We start from the raw sequence: 6,732 nt of genomic DNA on the forward strand, positions 1-6,732 counted from the left end.
TAGGATCCTGTGAGAAAATACCTAGACGCTTTGCTATCTGAGAGAGGTCTGTTATGGAAAATGGTGCGTGGACTCGGACAGGTCCCTCAGCTCCTATAACTTCACCGAGAGGGCAGACGAGAGGGCGGTGGGAACCGGTGTGGCTGGCAACAGGAGATGACAATGGAGGAGGCTGGGGTGGTTGGGAAAGCGGAGTTTGGGAGGAGGGCTGGGAGGAGGAAGAGGTCTGGGAAGAAGTAAGCAGTGTTTTGGGAGATGTGGAGTAAGAGGGAGGACGAGAAGGAGGGAAAGAGAGAGCGTCCAGGGAGTCCGATGGACTTGGGCTTACAGGGGCAGCAGATGGAGGAGGAGCTGGTGCCCCATCTTGAGCTGTGCAGGCATGGGGGACTGAGCTAGGAGAACGTGTGTAGGTTGGCACGAGGAACAGAGGGAGAGGCTGGAGCAAAGGAAAAAGAAGGTCTGAACATACGGGACTTCTGACCATTTGTGGGCTCGCTGACAAAAATTGTCAAGGTTGAGGAGAATGTTAACATTGAAAGTCTCATTGTCTGGCCAGTGCGGCCCGTTGTCCAATTGGTATCGTGGCCACACTCGGTTACAGAAAAAGACCAGACGCTTAGGGCAAATGCCTGGAGCCAGGCCCAGGTTAGCAAGGTTAGCCAACAGGCATCCCAAGGGGCTGTCCCCGGGAGGCCCAGAGAAGGTGCTTCCCATGGTGTCTTAAACTGCAGGGGGTACAAGAGGAGAAAGACATCTCCTAGTCCCTGCCCACAACCATCAGTCAGGAGGTGGCCCGATAACCCTGAGAGGCATCCCGGTCCGAGCTAGGGACCCAGGGGGAGAGTCCTGGACTCTCTGGAACAGGCCTGTGGCTTTAACCGGCAGACAGGGACCTTAGATCAGTGAAAGACACCACGCACGGGGAGCTGAGGAGAGGGACCTGGCTTCCGAGACCTTTGTTCAGGGTGGGGGGGGAAGGAAGTAGAAAAGAGGGAGTAGAAGAGTTTTAGAGAAAGCAGCGCAGAGCTGCAAACACAAAACACACGAACAGGTAGAGAAAACTCAGACACACCCCTTGCCCCTTAGTCCAGTCAGAAGGTGCAGTGCCTGCCAGGCCCAGTGCCAGGAGTCCTGTTATCAGCAGGAATCCCAGGAAGTAAACACAGAGACAAAAGGCTGCAGGCTACCTGAGAGAAGATAGACACAGAGAAAAGATGGACATGAGAAACTGTCCGTATCGTTGCACCCCTTTTGGGGAAAGGCCGTTATTTCCAGCCCCTCTTGGTACGAGGGTTGCAGAACAAACCCCTGCAGCGGCGCCACGTTCAGCTCCCTAGCGTACTTGATTTTCAGGGCTTTCAGCCAGTTAGCCTCCCGCGGACCCTATGTTCCCGTATGAGTTTGCTGGTGCTCGGTGTCCAGAGCGACAAACAAGACAAATGAAACAGAACAAACATACACAGAGAGATACTGACCAGAAGTCGCTCATTCAGACAGGCTCTGGCGGTTCAAGAGGAGAGGAGGGGTGGGCTACATCCCTGCCAAAGCAGGGCCAGGACAGCACCGGAGCCCATGCCCTACCTCTCCTGGGTTTTCAGGCACCAAATGTAAAGGGAAGCTGAGGCATGGGGAGACAGACAAAGTACATGACAAAGGAGAGCAGAAACAGAAATAGCTTTATTAGGGGAAGCTCCGGACGAGGTTCTATGACCTAGGCCAACAGGTCATGGAAGTTGTACCCAGCAGTGGAGGGCATGAATTTTTAAAGGGATGGTAAGGAATGCCCGGCATTTATGGATAGGGTTTGGCTGCTCCGTGGATTGCTTGTCGACTCCTTGCAGCTTTCCTTGGGAGCATCTGGTTTTACTTCCCGATACCGGTTATCTTATCTGGCGCAGGCTGGTCTGGCTTGCTTTTGACCTTGTGCTTCAGTCAGCCCTTGCCTTACAGTTCCCGCCAGACAGTAACCACGTGCATAACAGGTAGGGGTTGTACAATAGGCATACGTGAGACAGGAAAGGAACAAGCAGGGATATACACACAATAGGAAGGGGAGGACTAAGGGCACACATGTGACAGGAAGGCATAAATGTAATGAGATGGGCAAGCTCTAGAGTCAAGATGGAAGCCTAACCTTGGTCATCCCTGAGTTGGCTTGACCTTAGGTATTTTGGGGCTCTCCTACAGGAGAACAATCCATTATCCTTATCAAAAGAGAGTGGGCTCTACTTCAGGTGGGACAGACTATAGGGTCTGATTGCTCTAGATGGCTGATAGCCTTGAGGCAGGTAATTTTTAAGCAGTTGACCTCCCAGTCAGCGTTAGGCAGCGAGAAGCAGGAATGTCTACGGGGCATGCTCCAGATTCAGCCTCACCCCCACCCCCACCCCAGCAAGGTGGACGGTACACCTGGGTTGGCCCAAACTAGGCCAGGTGGGCTTAATTCAGCCAATGGGGTCAACCAGTACCATCGACCACACCTCCCAGCCAAAGGCCCTAAAGGCCAGAACCTGGAGACCACCACTCTCTTTCCCGTTGGCTGCTTCTCTGCTTTCTGCTCGGTCATGCTGTGGTCTCTCTCTCTGGCCTCAGGCCGCCAAGTGTGGGTGCAGTCCCATGCGGTTGCCTGTGTTCAGTGACTGTAAAACCTGAAACTTCTTCTGTCCTTTATAAAAACTCACTTGGATCACAAGCCAGACTTCCGCGTGTATTTTTTCTTGTGCAAAGCCAAGAACCGAAGTATTTCCCACCTGAGAAACCTAACATCAGTGCCTTAGGTTTGGCATATATTATGGGGGGACAACCACAGGCATAACTATTCTGTTTCCTATGTATGGACCAGGGTTAATCACCTTGTCAGAAGGTGGGTGACGTCATGTGTCACGTGACCAGAAAGGGCCATCTGGTGCCTAGAGCACACCCTTTCTCATGATGAGTCATTTCCACTGAGACTTGGACGCCAGAAAGGACATGGGTGGCCCCTAACAGCAGCCCAGACTGTAGACCACACCCCAGAATGTCAGCAGCATCTGCAGACCTCCCTGGCACAGCCTCACTAGGGACCTGAGGTGTCCCCACCAGCCTTCCTCCAGCTCTGTCTCTCCCCACCTCCCATGGAACCTGGCCAGCCCTACAGGTCACTGTGTGGGTTGATAAGATGCCCAGTGGAATTCCACTACAATGAATACTTTTTTTAAAAAAAATCATTTTATTGGGCGCTCATACAACTCTTATCACAATCCATCCATCCATCCATTGTGTATGTCAAGCACATTTGTACATTTGTTGCCATCATCATTCTGAAAACATTTGCTTTCTACTTGAGCCCTTGGTATCAGCTCCTCATTTTTTCTCCTCCCTCCCCGCTCCCCACTCCCTCATGAACCCTTTATAATTTATAAATTATTATTATTTTGTCGACAAATCCACAGTATTGCTATTAAATCATAGAAACTTCTATTCAATGAAAACATCACAGTGGGAAGCTATTGTTTCTTGACAGAGCCTCTCTCTAGGTCCTTACCCTTCTGAAGACGATGTTTCCATCTCTCTTACCCTCCTTACCTGGTGGATTTTGTGCTTTTCCACTGACATGACTTCAAAGAGACAGCTGGGACAACCCTGCTGGCACTCATGGTTACTGAGCTGATTCCAACTCATAGAGACCCTGTCGGACAGGGTAGGCCTGCCCCTGCGGGCTTCCAAGACTGTCAATCTTTTTGGTATTCCCTTTCAATGTTCTTTGAGTTTGGGGATCAAAAAGAAATCTACCAGGGCAAGATAAGGGCTGCAGGTTGGATAGGAGAAAGCTTCCCATTTAAATTCTTATCAGACAGCTCTTGCAACTCCCAGAAAATGAGCAGGGGCGTCGTTGTGATGGGTGGAGAGGAGGGTAGGGCGGCGGGTGGGGGGATTCCTCTGGGCAACTTTCCTGGACTATTTCTCACTGGTGCAGTTTTCCATCTCCTTCAAAACATCATTGTCCTGCGTCCCTGGAGAGAATCTATCGAGATGATACTGTTGGACCAGAAGCCAACAGCAGCTGCCATCACCTTCTGAGCTGACTGCCCCCTCAGCTTAGACCTGAACAGGTCCAGCAGATCCCCCTGGAAGGCACTGAATGGGCCTTTTTTGGGAGAGTGAACTCTAGTGAGATTTAGACCAGTATCTGACTGAGAGAACTGGTCTGCAGCATCAGCAGATCCCAGAGACATGTTTAAACGCATCTCCCTGGGAATAATAAACCGCATGTCTATGAACTGGAACCCCAGTCAGAGTGCTTTTGATTACCTGGCACACTCGGCTAAAAATGTACTCCCTGCTGATCTGGAATGCTCACCAGCGGGAGTCTCGCATCTCACCTGGCCGCGCGCCAATGTGTGGGGCGTCAGACGATCCTGGAAACCTGCTGAACCAAGGAAAAGAGCAGGCCTGGGAGAGACGCGGAAGGATGCGGGAACTGAGGGACAGGTGTGCTGGACCAGGAAGCTGGGTTTCAAGAGTGGGAACGAGCTCTTTGTCTTCCTCTCTCAGGACAAGGAAACCAAGACCTTCACAGTTATATAAAGAGATTTTATTCATCTGCTTAGTCCATTGCGGTCTAGTTGATTTCAACTGTCGCAGCCCCGTGGAGCAGAGGGCAGCTGCTCCACTGCGTTGTCCAGACTGTGCATCTCTGCTGAACCAGATGGCTTTGTCTTTCTCCTGTGGAGCAGCTGGTGGGTTCAAACCACTGACCTTTCAGTTAGCAGCCAAGTGCTCACTCACTGCTCCTTACTTATCTAGCTGTCTGTGTATTCTATCTATCTATCTATTGCCCATGTTTCTATGATTTCCATTTATTATCTACTTACCTAGGAGCCCTGATGGCATGATGGTTACACACTGAGATGCTAACCCCAAGGTCAGTAGTTTGTAACCACCCTATGCTTCATGGAAGAAAGACAAGGCTTTCTACTCTTGTAAACAATTAGTCTTGCAAACCCACAGGGGCCGTTCTACCCTGTCCTATAGGGTCAATGCGGCAGAACTGACTCAATGGCGGTGAGTTGAGTTACTTAACCTACCCACCTGCAACTCCACAATTCACTGTTATCAAGTAAATGCTGATTCATAGCACGCATCTACCTATCTATTATCTATCTATCATCTGGAGAGACCAGGCCCTGAAGAAGGAATGCAAGCTTGGGAAAGTGGAGGGGCAGTGAAAAAGAGCAAGTCCCTCAACAAGAAGGATTGACATGGTGGCTGTAGCAATGGGCTCAAGCACAGGAACAATTGTGAGGCTAGAACAGGACTGCGCAATGTTGCCTTCAGTTGTGCAGTGTCGATATGAGTTAGAACCAGCTCCATGGCACCTAGCAACCTCCATCCATCTATCATCTATCTAGCAAGTCTATCCACTCATCTATCTGCCACCTATCAACTCCTCTTGGTTCTCTTTCTCTGTACTCGAGAGCTTGGTGTCCAGAGCAGCTGCAAACAAACCAGTCTGTCACTCTTGCTCTGAGAAAGCAAGGTCCTCAACTGGGACCTCCTGACAGCCGGACTTGGCCATCCTTGGCGCTGGGGGCCGCTCCGGCCATTGTGGGGTCTTTAGCAATATCTCCACCCACTAGATGTCAGTAGCATCCCACCACCACTCCCAAGCACGACGATCAAAAATAAAATAAAAATTCCCAGACATTACCAACTATCCATGGGGGACAAAAATGACCCCAAGAGAGAACTCCATTCCCAAAGCGTCTGAATTCACCTCTCTCTGTAAACCAGTAGTAGAATGCGTGAAGGGTTCCCGTTTGATCTGGGAAGGAGGTTTGTTGTTTTTTTTTGCAACAGCTAACACCACCAGAATTAAGACTCAAAATAAAGCATGTCCTAGTTGGGCAGCTAACCAAAAGGCCAACAGTTCAAAACCAGCAGTTTCTCCATGGGAGAAAAATGAGACTCTCTACACTCTTAAAGACCTGTTGTTGTTCGATGCTATCTAGTAGTTTCTGATCCACAACGACCCTATGCACAACAGAAGGAAACACTGCCTGGTTCTGAGCCAGCCTCATAATTGCTCCTATGCCTGAGCCCATGGTTGTGGCCACTTGAAAACCCGCAAGGGCAGTTCCACGCTGCCCTATAAGGTCGCTATGAGTCAAAATTGACTTGATGGAAGTGAGTTTGTTTTTGGTATAGACTGAGTCAAGGGGGTATGGTGATGCAATGGTTAAGCACTTGGCTGGTCAAAGCCATCGGCCAGTGTACAGGAGTGGCCATCTTCTGTGGGCATCCATAGGGGGCAGCTCCAGGCTGTCCTAGAGGGTCTCTATGAGTCAGAATCCACTGGGCGGTGGCAGGTGGGCTTGTTTTGGAACAGGTTGAGGCAGCAAAGACCCTCCGCCCTCCACGTGCTTTCCTCTAAGTGAACGAGTTCGCTGCTGGGGTCACTCAAACTTTGTTTCCTTCCGTGTGGAGAGTTGAGACAACCCTTGTTTCCAGGCCAGGAACTCACTTCAGGGGTTCAACTGAGAGCTTGTTGGGCAGCGCCGGGGAAAGGAAGGACATGGATGAGTCCCTCAGTGGTGCACAGGATTAAGCACCCGGCTAGTAACCAGGTCCTCCAGAGGCCTCTGTTTTCAGAAAGTGCCTGCTACAAAAGCCCCCCAACCTTATGGAGCACAGGGCTCCCTTGACACCCGTGGAGTTGTCTCATCAACTCGTCGCCAGCGGGGATCTTACATA

This window comes from Echinops telfairi, unplaced genomic scaffold (assembly GCF_000313985.2).
Source record: "Echinops telfairi isolate 266 unplaced genomic scaffold, ASM31398v2 ScPeMD7_7469;HRSCAF=8507_1, whole genome shotgun sequence".
Lineage (NCBI taxonomy): Eukaryota > Metazoa > Chordata > Mammalia > Afrosoricida > Tenrecidae > Echinops > Echinops telfairi.